The 27,845-nt window shown below is 40.4% G+C and overlaps 4 long non-coding RNA genes across 4 annotated transcripts; 1 reads left to right on the top strand and 3 right to left on the bottom strand.

Moving 5' to 3' along the window:
* Positions 1 to 517: 517 nt before the first annotated feature.
* Positions 518 to 13,378, bottom strand: LOC125261735. Its single transcript, XR_007183420.1, has 12 exons — positions 12,605 to 13,378; positions 12,331 to 12,411; positions 11,737 to 11,781; positions 7,665 to 9,756; positions 6,358 to 6,555; positions 6,172 to 6,262; positions 5,837 to 6,091; positions 5,692 to 5,739; positions 5,532 to 5,582; positions 5,107 to 5,157; positions 2,363 to 2,413; positions 518 to 1,608 (listed from the first exon to the last, which is right to left on the bottom strand). It is a non-coding gene; the product is annotated as an uncharacterized LOC125261735 (long non-coding RNA).
* Positions 4,137 to 9,940, top strand: LOC125261736. Its single transcript, XR_007183421.1, has 2 exons — positions 4,137 to 4,835; positions 7,711 to 9,940. It is a non-coding gene; the product is annotated as an uncharacterized LOC125261736 (long non-coding RNA).
* A 518-nt stretch (positions 13,379 to 13,896) lies between the features above and the next one.
* LOC125261737 lies at positions 13,897 to 16,525 on the bottom strand. Its single transcript, XR_007183422.1, has 3 exons — positions 15,931 to 16,525; positions 15,244 to 15,324; positions 13,897 to 14,481 (listed from the first exon to the last, which is right to left on the bottom strand). It is a non-coding gene; the product is annotated as an uncharacterized LOC125261737 (long non-coding RNA).
* Positions 16,526 to 23,421: 6,896 nt separating this feature from the next.
* On the bottom strand, positions 23,422 to 25,082 carry LOC125261731. Its single transcript, XR_007183419.1, has 3 exons — positions 24,912 to 25,082; positions 24,215 to 24,431; positions 23,422 to 23,639 (listed from the first exon to the last, which is right to left on the bottom strand). It is a non-coding gene; the product is annotated as an uncharacterized LOC125261731 (long non-coding RNA).
* Between the last annotated feature and the right edge of the window lie 2,763 nt (positions 25,083 to 27,845).

Raw genomic sequence — 27,845 nt, 5'->3', positions numbered from 1 at the left:
TTAACTTGTTTGTTGAACTGTCATATCAGTGTCACATTTGGTGACACTGAGCGGGGTGTAAATGTAAATGTTCACTCACTCTCACACAAAAATAAATCACTGCATTTAAATTGACTCACGACATAGCTCTCCATTCACTCTAGTCTAGTCTCTTGCCAAGTTCACTTGTGCCAGCTCTCGCTAGTCTGTTATCAATCTCGATTTACAAAGGCCTTCACTACAAAACCCCAACAGACTTTTTAAAGACCAAACCCACAAACATTCTTTTTAAAGATTAGATCAAATCTCAGCCCTAGCCAGTCATTTTTTTAACTGCTAGGCAGTAGCTACACTTAGCTAAAACTACCCACGCAACTAAGACACACACACACACACTGACGAGGACTACAATCGTTAAGTATTAAAATAAAATCTGAATTGTCTGCAAAATAATTGTTTTGTTCGTTTAATTAAAGATCGTGCCTAAGTCCCGACTGATTAGCCCCTGATACGTCTCTCAACATAGCCACACACACAGTTACATATTGCCTAAACTTTATTGAAAACACATAACAAAAATGGAGAAATTTCTTGTGAGGACCAACAAGCCAACCGACGCACCACCAGCAGCAAAAAAGCTTTGAAGGTACGATGAAGTATACCTGCAGTTTGGGTTTACAGTCATGGCTGATCTGAGACCTCAGTGTGTCTTGTGTGCCGAGGTGCTGGCAAACGACAGTATGAAGCCCTGCAAATTAAAAAGGCACCTCGAAACAAAGCATGCTGACATTAAAAATAAACCGGCTGAATATTTTAAAAGAAAGCTTGATGGCCTCCATCAGCAACAGGCAACCATTTCAGTCCACAGCACTGTGTCTAAACAGTGTTTGGAGGCATTGTATGTAGTGGCCAAAAGAATCGCTCAACTGGGTAAACCGCATACAATCGCAGAGACTCTCATTTTGCCAGCAGCGCAAGAATAATGATAGGCGATAGTGCAGCAGCCAAACTCGGAGCAATACCCCTGTCCAATGACACAGTCGTAGGAGAATTGTAGACATGTCCAATGATATCAGAGAGCAACTGATAGAGTTCGTAAAAAAGAGTCCTTACTACGCGCTGCAGCTGGATGAATCCACTGATATTGCTGGGCAGGCACAGCTCCTCACCTATGTCAGGTATCTGCGGGACAAGGCGATTGAGGAGGATGTCCTGTTTTGCCGGCCTCTTCAGTCGCACACTACAGGAGAAGCCATTTTCAATGTCCTTGATATTTTTATCCGTGAAAATGGTTTGGCTTGGGACCGATGCATTGGCCTATGCATGGATGGTGCGCAGGCAATGACGGGGCGTGAGCGTGGCCTAGCTGCTCGCGTTCAGCAAGTAGCTCCACTTGTGAAATGTACACATTGCATGGTCCATCGCGAAGCACTAGCTGCTAAAAAAATGCCGGTTCTCTTTGACTCCGTGCTGAACCAATCCATGAAAATGATAAATCTCATCAAATCAAATCACTCTCGCTTGTTTGGGGTCCTCTGCCAGGAGATGGGGTCAGGGCATGAACAGCTGCTTCTGCACACTGAAGTTCGCTGGCTCTCCAGGGGGCGGGTGTTACAGCGGTTGTATGAGCTGCGAGAGGAGATGAAGTGGTTTTTGACAGAAATCAAATCAGATCTGGCAAAGCATCTGGATGACACTATGTGGCTTGCGTCTCTGTCCTATTTGGTCGATATATTTGACAGCTTGAATGGCCTCAACCTGTCTTTGCAAGGCTGCGAAACTCATATTTTGCTCCTTGCAGACAAAGTGTATGCCTTTACACAAAAACTAGACCTCTGGCATGGCCGCATCAGCTTGAAAAAGGTTGAGAACCCCTGATTTAGAATGAGGCAGTTTTTTTGGGATTCTTTGAATCTTCCGATTCGTTCATAAACTTTAAATCATTCAGTAATGAAAACGCTGCAGAGTGAGATGCGCTATGGTTCTGCTTGTTTGGAACTATTTTCGCTGCTGAAACACAACAAATGCAGTCAATTGTGTCTAACATGTAAGTGATTAATATTAACTACTTGTTTTTTGAACCGTTTTTTGAAATCTGTGTCACATTTTCAATCGCTATGGTATTTAGGAATAGAGCATGTGGTCGTTGAATTTTTACCTCAGTTTGTTAACTGAGTTTCCTGCACGCATTTGTTTTAATTTCTCGAGAGAATAACCTTAACCTTGTATTTCATGTCAGTAATATTGCAGTTCAAATAGCAATATGACAAAATAATTACAATACCGCATTTATACTATTGTGATATGAATTAATTTATTTAAATTGTTCCTGATAAATACAATATCGATAAATGCAGTGATACATTTAAAAACTTTAAATTACCTTGATTTGCAGCCAGAAAATTTAGGGAAGATGGTCTTGATGATTCTGATTCTGCATGAAACACAATGCAATGGTCAACAACGACCTTCTAACTCATTAAGACTTTTTTAAAAAATATGCACAGATCAGGCATCTTTTACCAGTTAAATTAGTTCAAAACACATCTAAACAAATATGTTGGTGAATTTTAATGTGATAGGACAACAGGGGATGGAGTTTTTAAATTTTTAAATTTTTTCTAAATGTCTTTTAAGTGTTGTGAAAAGGAATGGCAACATTACAAAGTGGTAAATGCTTTACTGTTCCAACTTTTTTTGAAATGTGTTGCAAGAACCAACATAGGATTTTTTTTTTTTTTTTTTTAAATAAAAATCATGAGGAACACATTAAATAATGTGCTGTTGTATTGTCTGCAATGAAATACAAGTCAAAGTAAATTTAGAAATCACTACTTTCTTTTTTTTTATTTGTGTTTTCCATACTGTCCCAACTTTTTCTGATTTGGGGTTGTACACAGCACAGAACATTGCGAACAATGAGCAAACAAATTAGGACTAAAGTCCGTTCTGTGACACATCCTATGTGATTAATATCCTAGATACACAACATAAACGTAACATTACATCTTGTATCCTGTCTGCACAAAAGGATGCAAATGCAAGTGAACTTGAGCTCATAACAATAATAAAAAAAAGATCAACAGCTCCGGGTCTGGAGCGAACACTGAACTGAACTTAACCTACAATAATGTACAATAATTAAAACAATTCTTCCAATTGACCTATGACTTATGTTACTAAGATGAAATTCAACAAAACATGGCAAAGTTTATAGAACCTTGTATGTTGAAACAGCAGTGGGTGTTTTTTCCTTTTTTCAGCTGAACAAGTCTTAACATTTCGCTGGAATCTTGCATGTTGAAATAGTAGTGAGTGTTACTTCCTAAATTTCATTTAGAAAGGGGCTATAAACATTTGGCAATACTTTTTTTTTGTGGTGCATGTCACCCGTGTTTGGGGAAATAAATGATGATGAATGTGCAGATGCAGGGCAATCTAAATGCAAAATGCATGATACACCTTTAAAACAAACACAGACTTTAATCACTGTCCATGTAAAGTAGCCACACGTACGTCTGCAAGATGTCTGTTAAAGATCACTTAATCTGGAAAGCATCTGCTGTTTACAAACATCTGATAGACGTCTTTAAGATGTCAGTTTTACATACATTCTAAATCATAAACATCTTAAAGACATCTTCTAAACGTCTATTTGACATCTGACAGGAAACGTCCTATAGACGTATTGCAGATGAGCAAACACTCTAAAAAATACATCTTCCAGACGTAAACACACACATCAAATAGACGTCTCCGAGATGTACGTGTGCTATCAGGGATATAGGCAAAGGCTATTTTCTTTAAATAAAATAACAATAATAATAATGACGAATAAAACATAAATGCACTATACAAAGTGAATTGCAACATTAAATAGAATGAGTAAACGGATACAATTATTTTGTTTATAAATTAATTTATATAGGTTGTTTTTTTAGTCCTTGTTTTTTCCCTTCCAGTTAATTAGGCCATTAGATTACTTGATGTTTATATGTTAATCAGGCTACAAAATCAAGTTTGCAATGCTAAAATATGATGTGTATGTGGTGCCGGCGCGATCGAACAGTGTTATTAATAATATTAATTTATATATTATATAATATATTATTTATTCAATTAATTCATATTAATTAATAGCCTATTCCATTATTTTTGATCACACAGATACAGCCACAAAGTGTTTACTTTTATTTGTTTGCGCTCACAATGATAACAGGATGTAAATGAAACTACAGGATGCGTTTTCTCATCTCAGTTTCCTGACTTGTGTATAGCCGCTCCTCACAACAAAAATAAACTCAGCAGCACAGACTTGTCCCACAGTTTTTTTCTTTCGTTTTGTTAAACTTTAGATTATTTAAGTCAAACATATTTAGTATATTTATTAGGCTTACTTTAATGGCTTGTCTGCTGTCCCAGAGACTTGTTATGCCTAGCAACCAGATAGTCTATTGCAATTTTAAGGCCACAAACAAAGTAACAGCGCCTGTAACGTTTTAGACCATATAGAGGTCTCTATTTTTAAATCAAGCACAAAAGGGAACCAGTTTTAAGCAATTTGAAAAAAAAAGGGGCCTACTCTATATTTCAGATTGTTTCTTTTTTAAACGGCACAAATTGAGAGAATAACCTTAACCTAGCATCAGTACATTATAGCAACATTATCCTACATAATTATATTATCAATTACTTCATAATACCTCAATTTATGGTATCCACTGGGATTCATTTTGTGTTCTTAATTTGTTAATTTTTTTTTTTTTTTGGACTCTAAACGGATACCACCCGTTGACTTGCATTTTCTACTGAAGAAAGAAAGAAAGAAAGACAACTACATCTTTGATGGCCTGAGGGTGAGTACATTAAGAGCAAATTTATATTGTGGGGTGAACTATTCATTTAATTTGGTGTTTTCATGTCAGTAATATTGCAGTTCAAATAGCAATATGACAAAATAATTACAATATAATTTTTATATTGCCCAGTCCTATTAAATACAAAAAAAAACTGTGCAGAACAGTTCACTGCATTTATACTATTGTGATATTAATTAATTTATTTAAATTGTTGCTGATAAATACAATATCGATAAATGCAGTGATACATTTAAAAACTTTAAATTACCTTGATTTGCAGCCAGAAAATTTAGGGAAGATGGTCTTGATGATTCTGATTCTGCATGAAACACAATGCAATGGTCAACAACATCCTAAACAAATAAAATAAAACAAATAAAAACAGATCTAAACAAATATGTTGGTGAATTTTTATGTGATAGGACAAGAGGGGATGGAATTTTTCTCATTATGACAACCATTGGTGAGCAAGTGATGTAATGCTGAGACATTTTTCTTAAAGGAGGTTTACACATCAAAAAATAACATAAATAAGTAGCTGGATTCTTGATTTAAAACAATGTTAATTAAATTGTTTGTGCTAATAATAGCTGTATACAAGCAATAATTACAGTAATATAGATGCCTGAAAGATGTGATGTGTGTGTTTTCCTTTACATTTAAGACATCATGACAAGGACAAGCTTTATGTACCTTCTGGCTGGTAAACAGGGCACCTCTGTGATGAAGAAGAGGGCTGGGTGTCTGTTCAGATCAAAGTTAAGCAGTTATTTGTCTCAGACATTCTTACAAACATTGAAAGGACTGCCACATTGCAGTGCTTCACTGTATTGAAAGATAGATGCTAACTCACTTTGTATTGTTGCCTTATTGGAGCTGTAGGCTGCTTTACATCCTGCTCCTGTTTTTTACAATACAATATTACAATTAATTCTTTAGCTAAATGTTGTGGTAGCTAGACTTTATTATATTAAATTCTTTAAACAAGGGGCACTTACCCCCAGCAGAGAGAGATACAGAGGGATGGGAGCTGTCTCTTGGGCATGCTATTGCAAATTGTGCAAATGATAATTATCAAAATGTAAATATGTACAGTTCATGAAAATTACAGGTAAACTTGGCACATAAATTTTTTAGCTTTACAAACGATCCTTTTGGGGGCAAATTTGGGGGGCTTTGGTGGTGGTGGGAGCTGACTATAGTCACCATCATCAGACTCCTCAGAATCTGTCTGGTCAAATTTAGGATTTCGCCTGGGAATGATAGCAAGCATGGAGTAATTAGAGGCTAGTGTATGGTTTAGGTTCCATTTATCTCAAACAGTAAATCTTACTTTCTCTTCCTCTGATGCGACTCTGGCTCTGTTTCAATGTTGAAGCCCTTTTCGGCCCGAATCAGGCATTCATGGACCTTGTCATGTGTATCTGAAAACATCACAAAAAAAGTTACAATAACAATTAATTGATTTATGTTCACAAATTATACATCTAGTATTCTGATATTCATTTAAAACCCTAACTTTTCGTTTTTTAGTAAATCAAATGGGTGTATCTCCCATGTGTCGCTGTTTGGTTTTTCATGCAGCATCACTGCCCTCTTGATCCTCTCATGGGTCTTATATGGAGGCCAGTAGCATCCCTCCTTGGTGCACCAGGCTTCAGAGATGACAGCTAAACTGTCCTCTTCATTTGGAAATTTGACTACAGCAAACATTGAACTGTAAACAAAAAGGTGAAAAGGGTCACTCAATTTTCACAAAATATTTCACAAACTCAATTCAAACGTATCATAACATACAGTCCCTCCAGAAAAACGCGGGATTTTTTTGTGATTGTTGCGGGCTAAAATGCTTGATTATGCGGCACGTTTTCTTAAAAAATGCGATGGAATATGCGGAATATTTTTGCAATTTTATGCGATGAAATTGCGGGAACTTGTAAAAACTGCGGTTTGATGAAAAACAGAAAAAAATAAAAGGTGATTCCCCCAACACCCTGTTCTCACTAGGCTACTACTTTAATGTAAAGTGTCATTTCTTATTACTTCCTATGATAAGCAAGCATACTAAATCACAGAATATTTAAGTTCTCATTCTGTTTTATTTCAGACCTTAATTAACACATGGCTCAAACTTACAAAACATTGAGTCAAACAAGTTCTGTACCTTTACAAAAGGAATATGAGTTTGTAGAAAGGCGCTATACAAAATAAACGTATTATTATTAATATCCAACAACTTCTATAAAAATCAATAAATAATATTTAAAAAAATGTGTGCTTCTTCCTGCCTGCTTCCCCTACTGCTTTAACCATCCTTGGCGGTGGCAAAGTGAAAGTGGTTTTCCAGCGTCAACACGCAGTTGCACGTAGTGCAAAATATTTTGCCCCCACTGTAACACACCGGGAAACTGCTTGCGGTCTTTTGTGCTTATTGTTATTGGCAAATAAGAATGATTTGTGTGCTTCATCATGGTTTCATGGTTTGCAGAATGCAGATGATGTTCACGTCGCGTAATTACGTCACTTCACAAGGTTCCCATGGCAATAGGGGGAAAATAATGGCGCTTTACTAGTGTGAAGTAAACGCAACATTTTTCAACTTTCTGCTAAGATATATGTGACTTTTTTGCAACGAAAATGCAGGGATTATGAAATCATGCTAGCCCCGCATATATTTTGCTTGCTGAAATCAGCAATTTATGCGGCGAAAGTGCGGCATATTTGAAAAAATGCGACCCCCGCATAATTATGCGGACTTTGGCTGATTATGCATGAAATCAGGCGATCGCATAATCGCGTTTTTCCGGAGGGACTGAACATACAAACCTTTTTACAGAAATTGTTAAACTCTTATTTTTTTTTTATTTTACAGGTGCCTCACATCCTACAAATGGAGTAATGGCATGCCAGCAAAGTCCTCTTTGCATGGAAGTAACACAAACTTCCGTAGCACATTTGTGGCTTGGGTAAAAAGGAGTTCATCCTTCAATCCAGAGAGCAAGAAAATGTCTAGCTGTGATGATGGTAGGGGATAGACAAAAAGATCTGTCTTGTTCCTAAATCTTTTGTACACGATTAAGGTTTCTCCGTGTTCCTCGACCACCAGGTTTTACACAACAACAACATCTGTGTTTTTCAGCTGGACACAGTTATTCCCAGTGCAAATCTGCACAGAGAAGTGAGCGAACTGCATTTTTGCATACTGCTCTTTCACATTTAGACCATTTGGGACTGGGCCGTTGTCATGTGGTCTTTGTAGTGTCTTCTCTGCATCTGACTGCATTGTTCACATGGTCTCTTTTTCTGACAGTCTTCGTATGACTTGTGCTAAAGGTTTGTTTGGTTTTCTCATCATTCGTTTAATTTGGCCAAGGAAATTCTCAAAGGGAAAACAAGACATGTTGTCAAGTACCCCAAATGCTTGTACATCATGAATAAAAAGAGTCAAGCAATGCATGTTGTAAGTCATGGTTTCTTTTCCATACAGTCTGCTGCAGTGGTCCACAAACAAAACCAGGAGGTTTCCAGCATAGTCTGCACACAAGGATTGACTTAGAAAGATGGTCATAGCAACTGAAAGCAGCATGAAGTTTTCATACATCGCCTTTGGAATATTTCCTTTCAAACAGACTGGTGCAGTGTACAAGAGGAATGTACGAAATTCAGTAGCCTTCCAGCGGTCTGACTCGATTACAGATCTCGGTTTTTCTGATCATTTCTGATGGCGCATGAGGTCGTAGCTCTGTCAGTTGTGAAGAGACATTTCTGACAAACGCTGGACCTAAACGAGTCTTCAGTGGCCCTTCCTGCCATAGAGAGATGAGTTTACGTGTAACATACAAGGTGCATGTAGTCAAGAGGAAATGATGTCACCAAACCAATGGACAGTGATTCTAAAGGCGTTTTCCCACTGTAGTGCGAGTCCTCAGAAAGAGAATCAAAATGGTCATGGTTGGATCTTAGATAGACTGCTGTTTCTGGCAAGATCATACGGTTATTGTGGTAAACTCCCTTTTGACAGCATTTGTCACATCCATAGTACCCATTGTGACCCTTAGAATTTCTGATGAAGGCCCTTGCAGGTACATCACAAACAATGGCAGAGATCTGGACCCTAATATTTCTGTCTTCAAAAAAGAAACCTTCTTTTTCAAGATGCTGCATTTCCTCAACAAAGTCTTGTAGGAAATCAAGACTGGCTGGTTTTTTCTCCCCAAAAAACATCCCAATGAGAATGGCAACTTGTTTGTCTGGACCCCATCATTGTAGTTTTCTACAAGGCCTAAAATAGTCCAGAATTGAGAGTTTGAGCTCTTGTATAGAGGAAGGCCATCTATATTGACTTGCAGGGACACTGACTGACACATTGGATGAACTGATGTTGTGAGGTGGGACAACAGACCGTGTTCAATGCCAGCATGAAAATAAGTCCCCCCCAGAGACTTCTTTTATTTCCACCACTGATTTTGTTTTCAGCAAAGTCCGTGAATCTTTAGGAAGGCCTAATTCAGGTAATTTGTTGCACAAAATCTTGAGTAGTTCAGTCAGTGATGAATGTGGAATTTGTTTCCTGACAGCCCAATCAGAAAGTAATGCTCTGATATTATCCTCCTCATCTGTGCTTTCATCATTGCTGTCCTCTGTGTTCCCAGCAAAGCTCTCACTAGCTCCTCCCTCACTGCTTAGTGTGCAATCATATACTGACTCCACTCTATTGTTGGACTCTGGTGTTGTAAGAGCCACTTCCTCAAAATTGCTTATGTTGTGGCAGTCAAGTCTCTCCTCCGTTATTTCATCATCTGTTTCTACAGATGCTGACTGGAGTTTTTGCAAATCTTGCTCAACTCCTCTTTGAATTTTTCTGCGTTTACTCCAGTAACTGGACATGTTACCTGGAGATAAACACTTCTGAATATATCTGTAAAGGAAATCAAATGATAGCATCAACACTGGGATGTTGATGATCATGTTATCACTAATAATTGCTTTAAAAAAATTAAATTGTAAATATTTGCAAAGGTGTCCACTGATGTGGTCACAGGCACAGCCATTTAAAATGTATACACCCATAGTAGTGGCAAAATAAATTACTGTTAAATTTGTTTGATTATGTTTGTCAGTCATTGATTATGTTCTATGAAAATGATATAAGCTTATATGCAGGTCTCCAGGAGAAACTGGCAGATATGAGATTTGATGTGCCCCATGGACGCACTAATATTAAACATAACATCACTGCAGCTTTTGTTGACCAAGAGCAGACATGGCATAATTGTAATATATATATATATTTTTTTAAGGGTTAGTTAGTTTTTAGTTGGTGATGCCAGAGACCTAAAGGGGAGGGGACTGTCATATGGATGTAAGTGGGGAAAAACTGCCCAGGTAAAAAAAAAAAAAAAAAAAAAAATTATAATGTTTTTAAAGTGCTCTATTTTCATACACAAATTTTGTACTTAATATACTAAAAATTCATCTTTAGTACTTCTTAAGTACAAAACTAGTGCGTGAAAACAGAGCACTTTAAGTACATTATAGAAATGTACTTTTTTTCACCTGGGTTGCTAAATATATTCCTTTGTCCCCTCTGCTATTCTTTCTGGCACTCCTTAGTCCTCCTCAGCTCTCTCCTCAACTCCTTCTCTATACCCTTCTTGACATCCATGCTGTCAATCTGTTGATCCAAGGCTTGTTGTTACTGGAACTATTTGTAATGGAAAATTAAGTTGGGAAAGTATACTATCCCTGATAAGTCCAATATGATTGTTGTGAGCACAAATAAATAGTAAATATAAAACACACTGGAAACACCTTTAAAGGATTAGTTCACTTTCAAATAAAATTCCTGATAATTTACTCACCCCCATGTCATCCAAGATGTGCATGTTCTTCTTTCTTCAGTCGAAAAGAAATGAAGGTTTTTGATGAAAACATTCCAGGATTTTTCTCCTTATAGTGGACTTCAATGGCCTCCAAACGGTTGAAGGTCAAAATTATAGTTTCAGTGCAGCTTCAAATGGCTTTAAACGATACCAGACGAGGAAGAAGGGTCTTATCTAGAGAAACGATCGGTCATTTTCTGAAAAACAAAACAAAAACAAAAAACAACTGTATATGCTTTATAAACACAAATGATCGCCTTGTACGTGCTTCTGCTTTCCGTATTCTTCAAAAACCTTACGCTGTATGTCCTACGCCTTCCCTATTCTACTTACGGAACGAACACGCCGCCAGTTCTGTTTTTTTCCGTAAGTTGAATAGGAAAGGCGTAGGACATACAGCTTTTTTTTCCGAAAATGACTGATGGTTTCGTTAGATAAGACCCTTATCATTTAAAGCCCTTTGAAGCTGCAATGAAACTGTAATTTTGACCTTCAACCGTTTGGAGTCCATTGAAGTCCACTATAAGGAGAAAAATCCTGGAATGTTTTCATCAAAAACCTTAAAGGGATAGTTCACCCAAAAATGAAAGTTCTATCATCATTTACTCACCCTCAAGTTGTTCCAAATCTGTATAAATTTCTTTGTTCTGTTGAACACAAAGGAAGACATTTTGAAGAAAGTTTGTAACCAGGCCACTTTGGGGAACCATTGACTTCCATAATAGGAAAGAAAACTACTATGGAAGTCAATGGTGCCCCAAAACTGTTCAGTTCAACACATTCTTCAAAAATATTTATCTTTGTGTTCAAACGAACAAAGAAATTTATACTTATTTGGAACAACTTGAGGGTGAGTAAATGATGATAGAACTTTCATTTTTGGGTGAACTATCACTTTAATTTCTTTACAACTGAAGAAAGAAGAACATGCACATCTTGGATGACATGGGGGTGAGTAAATTATCAGGAGAAGTTTATTTGAAAGTGGACTAAGTGATGCTTAAAAAATGACTTACCTTAAATTAAAGGATGGTAGGAAGAAAATAAATCACAGCAGAGGACTAAAAGATGATGCAGAATCAAAAAAAAAAAAAAAAAGATTATATTACAGTACAGTACAGTCCTTGAATATTGAATATATGCTGCAAATTAATCTATTATCTAATTAAACTTAGAATGTGCTTGCATCTTAAAAAAGGATGGTACTTATCTCTTTGCAGACAAGGAAGGGGTAAAATATCAAATATTACATAAGTCATTATTTATAGACGTGCATAAGAATTGTAAATAATCAAAGAAAAATGATTATTGACAAATCAACATGTTATGAACCTGTCAAATCTGAAAATTGTGGTACAGGATCATAGCTATGGATTTTTATTAATTGAATAGACTTAATATATTATGGTAACATGAGAAACTGCATAAATTATGTCCATGTTTCTCATCTTTGCAATCAGTCACACAATTTAGAACATAGACCGCTAAGATATAATAAAACATAATTAAAAGCTGTTAATATGTTACTGATGACTCTCTTGCTGCACAATGTAGCTTTAAAGAATTTAAACCCAAATAATGAGGTGTCTAACATAACAAAATATACTTACTAGCTAAAGATGGTTAACAGTTGAATGTCTCTTAAAAGAGCTTTGGGAGGTTTGTTTCGCTGCTGCTGACACAAAAGCAAACTGGAGAAAAAGAAGAAACATGATTGAACAGATTTTGTATATGTCTTTTAAAATAAAAATGTTATGAATGTTATCAATATGCTATGAACATGGCATATGAACCTTTTTTTTTTTAAACTATCCCTTAAACGTCTTTATTAGGAAATTACTGATGAGAATTTATTTAGAATACTGAGGTGTCACATATACTTACATAGCCAAAGACACTTAAGAGGTGGAATGGCTCTTAAAAGAGCCTTTGGTTTTTTTTTTTAGCTGCCCACAAGCAAAGAGAGAGAGAGAGAGAGAAAGAATAAACATGTACACATTAATATGTATTGATTTATTAGGCAAATCAGGCTTTGAGGATGGCTGTTAGATTGATCACTTACAACAATCAGATGGCAATCGACACTGAAAAAAAAAAAAAAAGAACAATTATTTTCATGGTATAAAACCAAAGTTAAGGCTCTGATTTATGTACAATACCATCTCAACAATTAGAAGAATGCAGCATAAATAAGAACCCATTAAGTCAGAGAAAGTATTAAGTAGTCCGTCGGTCCATTACCATTTCTGAACATCTATTCGACGTCCAAACTAGGTCCACTATTTGGACGTCCAACCATGACCCAACTTGGACGTCATCTTGACGTTCAACATTTGACCTTTGAACGGAGTAATTTTTTTGGACGTCATTTGGATGTCTATAACAGGTGCAGGAAATTTACATGATTAATATGAAATATTTGTTTTATAGGGCCTATCAACATGATTAATTCATGAAGAGTTCATGTGCAAAAGCCTCTAAGTGCCATCTGAAATTTTCTTCTAGAATGATAATTTTTATCAAGCTTGTATATTTAAGTTCAATAATTTCACTTAAATGGTCAATTTTCCATAAATACTTAAACTTACTCATCCAGAAAGTAATTCAAATCAACATCATAAATGACACAAGTAGTCATAATTACCATTAACCCTCTGGAGTCTGAGGCTGATTTTGGGCCCTGGAGAAGTTTTGACATGCTCTGACATTTGTGCTTTTATCAGTTGGTTATAAACATATTAATGACAAAAGTGTCATTACACTGTATTCAGCACAAACTAGGCTACAATAATATGTGAGCAACAGGTTTGTGTTTTTAAAGCAATAATGTTTATGCGTGGTTATTGAAAAAAAACAAAAAAAAAGTAACTGAAACAATACCTCAAAATGCATACTAAATGTTTCACAAGACTTTTGAGAATTGTATATTTTAGTGTAGAGTTTTTGCTTCAAAATGATGTGGAAATGATCCTCCCTACTCTGACACATAAAACATTGTATTGATTTTAAATTTCTAAGACACTTTTTGTTGAGGTAGGCCATATGCGAAGAGGTGTGACTCTTCATTAATAATGAAGTGATTTACACCTGGGGAGATTAAGACCCTGCCCCTAATGAGCCATTCAGTCAGGAATGTGACTGAGTCAACTAAGAAAATGCAAAGACAAGACATATCATTGTTTTTTTTTTCTTTTTTATTTAAAATAAAGTTAACAATATAATCCACATATAAACTAGGGTCAAAGGCACATTTTGTGTATACAGGCAAATAAAGGTAAGGTTTATAAAAAAAAAGCCCACTTTTACACCCTATACATAACCTGCTTGATCACATATAGATAATCTTTGCAGCCCAATGGTCAGTGAGAGGTGGTGAACAGAGAATCTGAACAGTCACACATCTGTGTGCCATTTCTGAAAACAGTTCCTTTTCAACTGAAGACACAAGTAAATGTCACATGCCTGGCATTTCCAAGGTGTGTCTTGCCTTTTACCAAGCTGTACTTTGCAAAGCATGCAGTTCCGACGACCAGCATTATTCCTTGCATTTTGAACATTTTGAAGAGACTCTTAGGAGTGTGTTCATCAGCAGGACGCAGCTGTGGTCCAGGTTCCCGTGCAGGTAGGAATCTCAGAGTCTGTGGAACCATGTCAGTGTCATTATCTGTTTTCCATGACAGAGCTGAATGCCTGTTGCTTGTCTGAATGTTTTTCTTGGCCTTTTTGCAAGGGGTTTTGGAGCACTCTCATTAGGGCTATAGCTGGAGAAAAAAAAAAAAAAAAAAAAAAAAAAAAAAACAGCGAGATGGTTATTACACAAGGAGCTATACTATTTGCCTCATCAATAACTAATTCTAATATAATGTTTATTATTGTATATATTAACATTACCAAGCACTAACGCTAATATATTGTGCACGCATAAGAAAGAAAGCCATACAGACACATATATACATACACTACCGTTCAAAAGTTTGGGATCACTAAGATTTTTAATGTTTTTAAAATACGTTTCGTCTGCTCACCAAGGCTACATTTATTTAATTAAAGATACAGTAAAAACAGGAATATTGTGAAATATTATTCCAATTTAAAATAACTGTGTACTATTTAAATATATTTCACAAAGTCATTTATTCTTGTGATGCAAAGCTGAATATTCACCATCATTACTCCAGTCTTCAGTGTCACATGATCCTTCAGACATCATTCTAATATGATGATTTGCAGCTCAAGAAACATTTCTGAACAATTGTAAACAATAAATGTCTCGAGTAGCAAATCCTCATATTAGAATGATTTCTGAAGGATCATGTGACACTGTAGACTAAATAGTACACAGTTATTTTAAATTGGAATAATATTTCACAATATTACTATTTTTACTGTATTTTTAATTGAATAAATGTAGCCTTGGTGAGCAGACGAAACTTCTTTTAAAAAGATGAAAAATCATACAGATTTCAAACTATTGAACGGTAGTTTACATAGGCCTACCATATAGTGGGTGAACATGTACTTACTCTTTCTCATTTCCGCCTGTGTTGCTGGGTGCCCTCTTAGTGGGAATTGCAGGTGAATGTGAGAGTGATGGATCCACATTTCTAAAACAAAAAAAATTATTAGCATATAAGATACTCTCATACCATTAGCTATGCATAACTGACAGGAAATTAACAGGTATACAAGCATGCTGTATATGTCTGTCAATTGGCCATTACCGGACAAAGTGTGCGAATGTGTAAACGTTACAGTCTGCTATATCAGTTAGCACATTTAGTGAATAGCAACACGTTCGCGCATTTCACAACCAAGCATATTTTAGCACATTCACGTCTATCATAATATGCTATTCAGCTGCATGCAGTTAATCGATCTAACGCGTGAATCCAACGTATCTATGCATATTAATAACAAGTCGAATATCAACAGAAAAGCATTCTATTTATAAGCATTTTTATGAGATAAAAGTTATATAGATAGATGTAAATATAAGGCAAATATATATGTACGCTTATATAAAAAAAACACGTCAAATAATTTAAGTAACGTTATATCAACAGAAAAGCATTATATTTATAAGCATTTTTATGAGATAAAGTTATATAGAGTTATATAGATAGGCCTAGATGTAAATATAAGGGAAATATATATGTACGCTTATATAGAAAAAACACGTCAAATAATTTAAGTAAAACTAAATCACTTACTCATCAGAAACTGTATCTTCAGCTGGATCAAGTCGCTCTTCAAAATACAGACGTTCATCGTCAGAGTCGTGTTCTTCCGAGGAAATGTGAACTCTTCCTCACTGTCCAGGACCACTGAAGAGCCTGCTCACCTGAGTAGCGTGCCATTGTTACAACAGAGACACGGAGGCAGAGATAATAACAATCCAGGTAAGTTTTATTAATGTTAAGCAGAGCACTGGGTGATGGTAAGCAGATTATGGAGAGATGAGAGATGAAGAGAAGATAATACTGTCCTGATTTTATCTTGCAGATGCTGTTGATGGAAGGAGTCGGTGGAGACACTCTCACACACACACACACACACACACACACACACACACACACACACACACACACACACACACACACACACACACACACACACACACACACACACACACACACACACAGCAGGTAAGTACACACGAGGAGTAGGAGACGAGGGAGCTGGAGGAGACGTCTGGAGCAGGTAGATATGGCGTTAGGAGTCCTTAAGGTAAGCATACATATGAGGTAGTGCAAACGAGACCAGACAGTGAGTGTGTGTGAGTGTGGTGTCTTTATGCTGGTGGTGATTGCATTGCTGATGAGTCACAGGTGGCGGTGATCAGTAAGCTGGTGATTGAGTGCGTGGGTAAGGGAGTGAGGTGGAACCTGACGTGTCTGTGACACATACTTGTAGTTTACTAATAAAATATTATTTTTGCTCTTTTAGTGTACTCTCTGTAAACTACTAGTTTAGTAGTTTTATACTACAAGTTTACTAATTATATATTGTTTTTCTCTTTTAGTGTACTCTCAGTAAACTACTAGTTTAGTAGTTTTATACTACAAGTTTACTAATTATATATTGTTTTTTCTCTTTTAGTGTACTCTCAGTAAACTACTAGTTTAGTAGTTTTATACTACAAGTTTACTAATTATATATTATTTTTTGCTCCTTTAGTGTACTCTCAGTAAACTACTAGCTTAGTAGTTTTATACTAAAAGTTTACTAATTATATATTATTTTTTGCTCCTTTAGTGTACTCTCAGTAAACTACTAGTTTAGTAGTTTTATACTACAAGTTTACTAATTATATATTATTTTTTGCTCCTTTAGTGTACTCTCAGTAAACTACTAGTTTATTAGTTCCCTTTCGATACTTCACTCGTACTGCGTATGGGGAAAGGTCTCCCTTTTTCCCCGCTGCTGAAGCCTTTTTCAATAACGCAGTGTAACTGCACCGTCATTGGTTCACTCATAGACAAGTTGTTGAACCAATGGCGGCGCGGCATAGCTGCGCGGCCTATGGCGACAAAGCGCGCGAAAGTTCCCGCCGAAATGGGCGGGGTTAAGGGCTATATAAGCGGGCGTTTCGCCATAGGACTTCAGTGTTTTCTCCTTCAGCGACGACCTCTACTTCTCTTCGCTGATCTCCGCCTGAAGCCGAAGAAGCTCGCCGCCTGCCTGCTCTCGCCGCCGTCTGAAGAGGCTCCCGCAGCAGACTCGCCTGTATTTGCTGGACGAGGACAGCGCCGGCGCCCTCGCGGACTGCAGCTTCCAGCGCCGTCGCCGCCTCCCGCTTCCCGCTCCCGGCCGCTTCCTGTGCGTCCCCTGCCGCCATCCGGCGTGCCGCCTGAGAGCTTCACCCGCGGCTTAACGCCGCTCTAAAAGAGCGATTTCAGCGGTTTTAACCGCTTCCAAAGCTTCCGCGGCCCTCGCCGCTCTAAAAGAGCCACCCAATTGCCATTTTCACGGCAGCGGCGTCTTACGATGCCCCGCCACTCATGTGGTACGTGCAGGGCCCCCCTGCACCACGAAGATGGACACAGCGAGTGTGTCGCCTGCCTGGGCAAGCCCCATGCGGACGGCACGCTCGCTGGAGACTCATGCCCGCACTGCGAGTGCATGAGTCTCGCTTCCCTGCGCTCGCGGGTCGCCTTCTTCACGGAGGGCGATCTCGCCGCTCGCGCCCTCCCGTCTCCTTCCTCCCGCGAGCCGGCTAGGAAGAGACAGCGGGGTAGAGCGACTCAGCGCCCGGAGTTGAGCGAGCTCACGCCGGCCCAGCCCCCGCGTGCCTCGCCCTCTCCTCCTAGGGAACTCTCTCCCGTTCTGTTCTCCCGCCCTGAGCAGCGTCCCTCCGCGGAAGCAAGTGACCTCGTCTCATTCGGGGGAACGGACGACGAACAAGATGACTCCATGTCGCTTGCGGCTTCCGAAGGGGAAGGATGGGCTGGCGAGCCGGAAGACCCTGCTCCACCGCCTCCCTTGGAACCCATTGAGCATGGCCAGGGCATGGATGCCGAGCTCTTCCGCATCCTGTCTCGAGCTGTAGAGGAGCTGGACCTCGAGTGGGCCCCTCCAGAGGAGCCGTCTCGCAGCCGCCTGGACGAATGGTTCCTGCCAGGCCGCCGCCAAGCACCTCGCCAGCGCTCAGCGCCCTTCTTTCCTGAGGTCCACGAAGAGCTGACGAAGTCGTGGCGCGCTCCTTACTCCGCCCGCCTCCACACTACGCATCGCTCCGCCCTCACCGCCGTCGACGGCGCCGAGCAGAAGGGATACGAGCACCTGCCACCCCTAGACGAAGCGGTGGCTGCTCACCTCTGTCCTCCCGCGGCTGTGGGTTGGAAAACGAAGAGGGCCCTTCCTTCCAAGCCCTGTCGCACCACTTCTACACTGGCTGGACGGGCTTACACCTCGGCGGGCCAGGCTGCCTCCACGCTCCATACCATGGCCATATTTCAGGTCTTCCAGGCTAAACTCCTCCGCTCATTGGAATCGACGCGCCGGCTTTCAAGGATCTACGCAGCGCCACTGATCTTGCCCTGCGAGCCACGAAAGCTACGGCCCAGGCCATTGGTCGTTCCATGGCCAGCCTGGTCGTGTTGGAGCGCCACCTGTGGCTCAACCTTACGGAGATCAAGGATCTAGACAAGACGGCCTTCTTAGACGCCCCGGTCTCTCCTTCTGGTCTCTTCGGGCCTGCAGTGGACGGCTTCACCGAGCGCTTTACTGCCGCGCAGAAATCGTCTCAGGCTATGAGGCATTTCTTGCCAAAGCGCTCCAGCTCCGCTTCTGCGTCTAGCCGCCCCAGGACTGCGCCGGCTCAGCAGAACAAGCCAGCCCCACCTGCAACACAGGCAGCGCCACCCCAGGAGCATCGCCAGCGCTCGCGCCCTGCGAAGCGCCCTCCCTTCCCGAGACGCCAGGGACCCCGGCCCAAGATTGTGCTGAACCCGGTGCCTCCGAAGTCGTCCTGATTCGTCAGGAAGGAAGAGGATGGGGGATCGTCCCGTTACGACCGGACCGCCCCAAAAGCTCCCACGAGTAATTTCCCCTCCGCCTCGTTTATTTCCGGGCGTGGGAAACATGCTCCAAGTGACAGCTGGGCCCACACCTGTTGCGCCCACTCTAAACGCCGTTTTCACGGCGAACAATATTTTACCTCACCACAAAAAGAGCAAAATTCCTCTTCCACCCCTCTCGGTGTACGACCCCCTCAACGGCGGTCTGTCACCAAACATCATTCAACCCCTTGCCACTCGGGCCGAGGCCTGGCAGGCCATCCCCGATGTGTCAGAATGGGTTATGGGGATCATAAACCAGGGCTACTCGCTCCAGTTTGCACGACGGCCCCCTCGCTTCGCCGGGGTGCTTCAAACATCGGTCAATCCGGACGACGCTCATGTCCTCCGGGCCGAAGTTGTGTCATTGCTGGAAAAGGGAGCTGTGGAAATAGTTTCCCCGTCAGAGAGCGAGACAGGCTTTTACAGCCGCTACTTTCTGGTCCCCAAAAAGGATGGCGGTCTCAGACCCATCCTAGACCTCAGACTTTTGAATCACTCCCTCATGAGACGGAAGTTCAAAATGCTGACGCTGAAGCAGATCCTCGCGCACATCTGCCCCGAGGACTGGTTCTGCTCGCTGGACCTGAAGGATGCGTATTTTCACATCCAGATAGCCCCCCGTCACAGACGATTCTTGAGATTCGCATACGAGGGGGTGGCATACCAATATACGGTCCTGCCCTTCGGGCTGTCTCTGGCTCCTCGCACTTTCACCAAGTGCATGGACGCGGCTCTTTCCCCTCTGAGGCAGATGGGAATCCGGGTTCTGAATTATCTCGACGACTGGCTCATCTTAGCCCGTTCGCGAGACGAGCTGGAACGCCACAGATCCGTGCTCCTCAGCCATCTACAATGTCTGGGTCTCAGGGTCAACTTAGCCAAGAGCTCGCTATGCCCCACTCAACGAATCTCTTTTCTGGGAGCAGTTTTCGACTCGGTCCTTATGACGGCAGTAGTCTCGCCAGAGCGCGCCCTGGCAATTCAGCAGCTCACGGCATCTGTCACGAACAAAGCCTATCTCCCTCTGAAGTTTTTCCAGAGGCTGCTAGGGCTGATGGCTTCCGCCTCCCCGGTGCTGCAGCTCGGCCTTCTTCGGATGCGGCCTCTTCAGTACTGGTTGAAGTTCCGGGTTCCTCCCAGCGCCTGGCGGCACGGCCGCTTATGTCTCAAGGTCAATCAGGCCTGTCTTCTAGCCCTGAAACCTTGGATGGATCCAGTATGGTTCAAGCGCGGAGTCCCTTACAGGCGGTCTCACGAAGGACGGTGCTCTCAACAGACGCCTCCAACTTGGGCTGGGGCGCTGTGTGCGAGGGCAGACCGGCCTTCGGCTCGTGGAGCCACGACGAAAGCCGTCTACACATCAACTGTCTAGAGATGCTAGCAGTGATGAAGGCCCTTCAGTTCTTTCAGGCTTACTTGACGGGACGTCATGTCCTAGTTCGGTCAGACAGTATGACGGTGGTGTCATACTTGAACCACCAAGGCGGTCTCTCGTCCAGCCGCTTATGCGCTCTGGCGAAATGTCTTCTGGAATGGGCTCTTCCGAGGCTTCAGTCGCTCAGAGCGACTCATGTTCCTGGCAGGAACAATCTGGGTGCGGACATGTTGTCACGGAGCAACATCCCCTCCGACGAGTGGATGCTCCACCCCCAAGTGGTCCTCAAGATCTGGGAGTTCTTCGGGAAGGCAGAGATAGACCTCTTCGCCTCAGAAGACAACTCTCATTGCCCAATATTTTTCTCGAAGGGAGTAGATGCTCTGGCCCACACATGGCCCAGCACGCTCCTTTACGCTTTCCCACCGATCGCACTGATCCCCCAGGTCATCAGGCGCATCAGAGAAGACCAGCACAGAGTCCTTCTGGTGGCCCCGCTCTGGAGGAACCAGGTTTGGTCCTCAGAGCTATTCAGGCTCTCTCTGGGAGCCCCGTGGCCGATTCCCCTGAGACGGGACCTCCTCTCTCAGGCAAACAGAACAATCTGGCACCCACAGCCGGAGCTCTGGGCTCTGCACCTCTGGTCCCTCGATGGGAGCCGACTAGCCTCCCCGGGGACGTCATAAATACCATTTCTCAGGCTAGAGCCCCGTCCACGAGACGCCTCTACGATCAGAAGTGGTCAGTCTTTGTTGATTGGTGTTCGACACGCAACATAGACCCTGTGGAGAGTGACGTATCTTCCATACTGTCTTTCCTCCAAGAGCGCTTGGAAATGGGGCGCACCCCTTCCACGCTCAAGGTTTACGTAGCAGCCATTGCGGCGTTCCACGCTCCTATTGCTGGCCAATCAGTGGGACGAAACGGGCTTGTGATCCGTTTTTTGAGGGGTGCTAGGCGTTTGAATCCTCCTCGCCCTCTCACTGTTCCCCCCTGGGACCTCTCGTTGGTCCTCAGGGCCTTAAAAGGAGCCCCATTTGAACCAATGGGTTCAGCCGACCTCAGGCCCCTAACGCTAAAAACCGCTCTGCTACTAGCACTAGCATCGGTTAAGCGTGTCGGCGATTTGCAGGCTCTCTCTGTGAACCCTGCATGCCTCGAATTCAGGCCTGGTGACTCTAAGGTCGTTCTGAAACCTAGGCATGGCTACGTTCCTACGCAACTCCGTTTAGAGCTCAGGTCATTTCGCTCTCTGCTCTTCCTCCCTCGGCGGATGAACTGGAGCTGGAGCTACTTTGCCCAGTCAGGGCATTGAGGAACTACATAGAGCGATCGCGGTCCTTTAGGCAGTCGGATCAGCTCTTTGTTTGTTTTGGCGGCCGCACCAAGGGGTCTCCGGTCTCGAAACAGCGCATCTCCCGTTGGATAGTGGATGCTATTAACCTGTGCTACTCCTCACTGGGTACTAACTGCCCCATAGGAGTCAGGGCCCACTCCACTAGAGGAATGGCTTCCTCGTGGGCTTGGTCCAACTGAGTTTCCATCCAAGACATCTGTGAGGCGGCCGGTTGGTCTTCGCCGTCCACCTTTGTCAGGTTCTATCATCTCGATGTCCCGACCTTACAAGCTCGGGTTCTCTCGGTGTGATTAGCGGCCTCCGACGAGTCCCGCTTCACTCCATCCCAGGAAGTATCTTCCTTAAGTGTAACCATGGGTTCGGTTAGGCTTTGCCTTCTTGCTTGTCTTCTTGGCCCCCTCTTGGTTGGCCAAATGCAAGCTATATCGTTCCCAGCCGTGGCACGGCGTGGTTGAATTCGTTCCCCATACGCAGTACGAGTGAAGTATCGAAAGGGAACGTACTCGGTTACTAACGTAACCTCGGTTCCCTGAGATACGGAACGAGTACTGCGTCACTTGCCGTGCCACGAGGCTGCGGCTCAGGGTCGTCGCTTCAGTCGATTGACACTGAAGTCCTATGGCGAAACGCCCGCTTATATAGCCCTTAACCCCGCCCATTTCGGCGGGAACTTTCGCGCGCTTTGTCGCCATAGGCCGCGCAGCTATGCCGCGCCGCCATTGGTTCAACAACTTGTCTATGAGTGAACCAATGACGGTGCAGTTACACTGCGTTATTGAAAAAGGCTTCAGCAGCGGGGAAAAAGGGAGACCTTTCCCCATACGCAGTACTCGTTCCGTATCTCAGGGAACCGAGGTTACGTTAGTAACCGAGTACGTTTTATACTACAAGTTTACTAATTATATATTGTTTTTTCTCTTTTAGTGTACTCTCAGTAAACTACTAGTTTAGTAGTTTTATACTGCAAGTTTTCTTTAAGTGAACTCACCATCATACTTGTAGTTTACTAATTATATATTATTTTTGCTCCTTTTAGTGTACTCTCAGTAAACTACTAGTTTAGTAGTTTTATACTACAAGTATTCTTTAAGTCGGACTTAACATCACAGTTTACTAATTCTTTATTAGTTTTGCACCTTTAAGTACACTACGATATTTAGGTATTAATTATTATACTTTAAATATACCTTTAATTGCACTTTATTACAATTATAAGTAAGTTCTTATGTACACTATCAGTGGACTACACAAAAATTCACATACTCAGAATAATGAACATAAGTTATCTTTATAAATCAATAATTTCAAACAAATCTATTGTATAGGATTCCACATAAACTGAAAATAACAATGACACTCACATTTATACTCAAAGGTTCAAAAATAGTCCAGTCAAAATAAAACAGTAAACACAATGTTTACGGTAGTGTCATACAAGATATCAGTTCCTAAAGAAACTACAAATCCAAACAATAATTGTTCAAATATATGACAACAAAAATGTTCTATTCAAATGGGCTTCTTTGCAGTAGCTTGCTTGATGTAGTTTTCGTTGTTGCATTTTTTTTCTTATGATGCGTCTCACATCTTGCATGGTGATGTCAGGGAACTTTGACAGAGCATGGTCTGTGAGTTAAAAAACACACACACACACACACACACACACACACACACACACACACACACACACACACACAAAATAAAACATAGCTTATATTTTTTTTTTTCTGTCACCCCAAATACATCATCCAGAATTAACACAATAAAACAGTCAAAGTAGCATGTAGTGATATGCAATTCAAGTTTCTGAAAACTAATGCAATAATTTCTATATTTACCAACAGACAGCTGAAAATGACCTTTAAATGTCTAACTTTACATAAAATAAGATTATTTTTGGGGCATCATCAAAGGGGTCTTGGTTCTTTTGTTTCCTCCATTGTGTGATTATTTTCTTTTTTTCTTTTGTGACATTCACAAATCCAAACTGATGATCCCAAATTAAACTTTTATAGATTAGAACTTTTCACAAAATGTTTGGAATGTTCCTTTTTGATCCACGTTGGAGGTGACAGTAATTTAACACAATCACTGTCACCTCCAACGTCGAACATCATTTTGAAAAGTAGAAATGTATGAGAAATGTGTAGGAATTTATTTCATTTTAAAAATGAAATTTCCCTTAAATTAAATACACTTACCAAATATAGCATCAAGTTTTGTGCTATCAAGCTGTGGCTTTGATTCCACATCTTTGTGTGCCCCTGACTGTCTTCCTGTCAAGCTTGAATGAGACAGGGTTTCCCTTCCATAGACAAGCACGGCAAGGTCCCCGATGTATACTGACAGATTTGCCGTCCGCAGCGAGTTAAGCTTTCGCTTGGGGACCTTGACATCACAGCCTGGCATGAGAAACACCTGAAAAATAATTGTCAGTTTGCAATTGGTTATACATTGTTGTTAGACACTAAACTAATGAAATGATAATTAAACACATTCCCTGGGATATATATCTATTCATCATCTGTGCATTAATGCAAATAAACCAAGTTATTATTCCCCAACCAAATAGGAAATCTGAGATACATTACCACATTTCCCAATGAAATGAACAAGGGTGCGAAATGCTCCTGTGCAATGTAAGATCCTGTCTAAATCCTGTCCACACTGCTTTTCCACAGCATTAAACATTTCATTTGGTAATATGGGAATGCTTCCTATATTTCCTGTGGTCAGGCAATATTCATAATAACCACTTATCACGCACATTCACCATGCAATTGAATATGCAGATTTTTCAGGTAATGTTTATAATTACTGCCAAGTTGATTTACTGGGACATTGTATAATCACCTTCCCACATGGACCGTAACACTTATATGCATGTGCGGTACTTACCATATCATCAGACAACACTTGAGGAGAAACACATGCAGAGTCTACTGATGTTGAAGGTGTTGCAGAAGTGGATGCAGTAGGTGAGGTCTGAAGTGTTATTTGTCCAATCACTTCTTTCAACTTCGTCACTACTGTGGGAAGCTCTGTTAAAAGAATGGAGATATAAATGATTATAAGAAAATTGTGAAAAGGCCTCATAACTGCATGTTGACACAAATGCCAAAAATAAATCACTACTCACAACAAAATGTTTTTTTTTAAACATTTAAATATTATTCAAAATAAATACTGATTAAATCATTGCCATTCACCACACTTGTTTGTGCTTTGTATAATATTAAAATGGTTTAATTTGAGTTACGTCTGGTAAGGAACACTGTTAGTTGCAGCAGTCACTTTGCTATAGCAGTCAAACATGCTGCAATGCTTCAGATTTATAGAATGTGGTATTTGTAACTATTTTATGAGGTTGCAGGTGTTTAACCCTACACACAACTACCTTTTAAATGTATTGCTTTTAGCTGCATTTTCATTAAGTTTAGTAAAGTGAGCCCACACTTTCTGTAGTTTTGCTCTGTCAGCCATGACTGTAGAGCACAAAATGTAAACACACAGTTGCAACGTCAAGTTGTGTGTTTGCGTTCAAAGGGCAGATTATTATTATTTTTTAATTCATATAATTACCTCTCATGGCATCAAGTATCTCTTTAATGTTGTCTTCTTTTAGCCTCCTGTTCTCTCTTTTAAGTTCCTTCATTTGCTGTTGTACCTTACTCCAGTTTCTGGCAAGTATGTCCTCATCTGATGAGAACTCATTTTCGATAGCTGACTGGAACACAAAGAGCAAAAAGAAAAGAAAAAGAAAAAAAGGTTTCCCCTAAAATTTGCAAATCTTAAAATAATTTACCTGTAAAGAAGTTTGCTTTGCCATCAACTCCTTCTTCAGGGTTTCCATTATTTGGTCTGCTGCCTCTTTTGGGGTACATGTTGTGTTTTTACACTTTTGCTATCAAAATGACAATTTGAAGTTCAATACCAGGGATTCAATTCAAATTGATTTGTATAGTGATTTTCAAAATATAATTCCAAAGCAGCTTTACAGAAATGCATGTTTGTGTTACAATACAAAAGCAGAGTAATATATTGCTTCATTATAGCAATGGACATTTGTATTTGTCCTAGATTCAAATACAGATGTATTTATCCATCTAATTACATTTTTTTTTTTTGGCTGTTCATTCTCCTCTTCTTCTTCATCCTCCATCAACCAACTGTTTGGCTTTGTCTTCCTCCTCAGTGTTTGTTTCCAGATGTCTTCACCCTTAATGAACTGTTCCCTTTTCTGGCAGAGATCACTATAGTTGTCTGTCAAAAAAAGTTGTGTGTACATTGTGAAAAACTGGGTTCTCCGCTGTTCCTAAAAGACAGTCTGTGATATTTTTTTGCTTGTTTACTTATGTCTAATCCGTCAAGATTAGTGATGCAAACCTTAATTAAAAGTTAAAAAGGAAAAAGGGCTGGACAATTTTTCTTTTTTCTGCCTTTTCCCACTTCACACTCATCCATCCATCATCTTCATCCTCGAGTGTGGGACATTGTGTTATATTTTTTTTAACAATTTTGCTGGTCTTCAGTACTCATCCAGTCAATTTTACCCACTTCCACACTCTTGTCCTTGAAATAATAAATGGCAAATGCCATTGTTTAAGTGTTGTGACTGACGCTTTTATTATTTATTTTCTTTTTGCTTTGCAGTGTTTGTTGCTAACAATAGGTTGTGTTGTTAATTAGGCAAGAGCTAAGATTTGGATGTGCGCGAACGGATCACATGACTAAATATCACGACAGACGGTTACAAATTACTTTTAAAAAAATTCGGAGATGCATTTTTGTTGATGCAGGTGTTTGCAAGATAAATAATGGCAAAGCGTGCAGGACCTTACAAAAGGTACTTGGAAGCAGGGCCGGGTCTAGGGGGGGGCTAGGAGGGGCAATGCCCCCCCAGATTTTTCTTGTGCCCCTCCAGATTTCTCTTGTGCCCCTCCAACATCCCCAGGATACTCGTTTTTTTTTTGTGATAGCGCACAAAATGTAAAAAATATATCAACACTAAATTAGTTACATACGCGAATTACTAGAAACATTGTGCGGTTGTATTTTTCGGGTGCGCCTCACGGCGCGCATCCTTTTACAGTTCTCCCTCACAGACGTGCTCAGCTCTTGCCATAATTACAAGATTTCAACTTGTAAAAAGCATTCATGTCCTCATCCACATCCTTTTTCTAAGAAGTTTTCCAAGACTTTTGCACACCTTATCTGATCACTTCTCAAGACGGCCATTGACAATCACTTGAGCAGATGACATGCAGCTCCTTCATAAATGCGCTCTAGTCTCTATTTAAACGTGCACACACCGTTAATATATTGCTACACGATCATGGAACACTTGAGAATTTAGCTTGGAATTTTAAAATTGTGATTTCCAAGTCAAGAAAAATCTCGAAAATGAATAAATTAAAAACTAAAAAAAATATATAGATGTAACTATTCTACTAAAATATAAAATAGTTTTGCTCAGTTATGTTCAGCTCTAGAATATTCTATCAGCATATTGCGCTATTTGTTGAATAGTAACCTTTCAGAATCTGCAAAATATCAATAATTTAAAATTGGATCAAAAATTGTTTTTTTTATTTAGGGTATTACATATGTTTACATATAATCCACAATATATAAATCTGTAAATTAAATTGTTTTTATTTTGTCTTCTGGAAAATGTTTTACGAAGCTTTGGATAGAACTTAAAAAAAAGTAGATCTTTAAATAAAATAAGAACTTCCAGTCTTATTCCAGTCAGAACTTTTGATCACACAGGTAACAACACACACTATTAAGAATCAAGCATATAAACTTTTGAACTGGATCTTTTGTGTA

The sequence above is a fragment of the Megalobrama amblycephala genome, unplaced genomic scaffold (assembly GCF_018812025.1).
Source record: "Megalobrama amblycephala isolate DHTTF-2021 unplaced genomic scaffold, ASM1881202v1 scaffold474, whole genome shotgun sequence".
Taxonomy (NCBI): Eukaryota; Metazoa; Chordata; class Actinopteri; order Cypriniformes; family Xenocyprididae; genus Megalobrama; species Megalobrama amblycephala.
The sequence above is the reverse complement of the archived record's forward strand: the minus strand, read 5'-3'. Positions and strand labels throughout refer to the sequence as shown.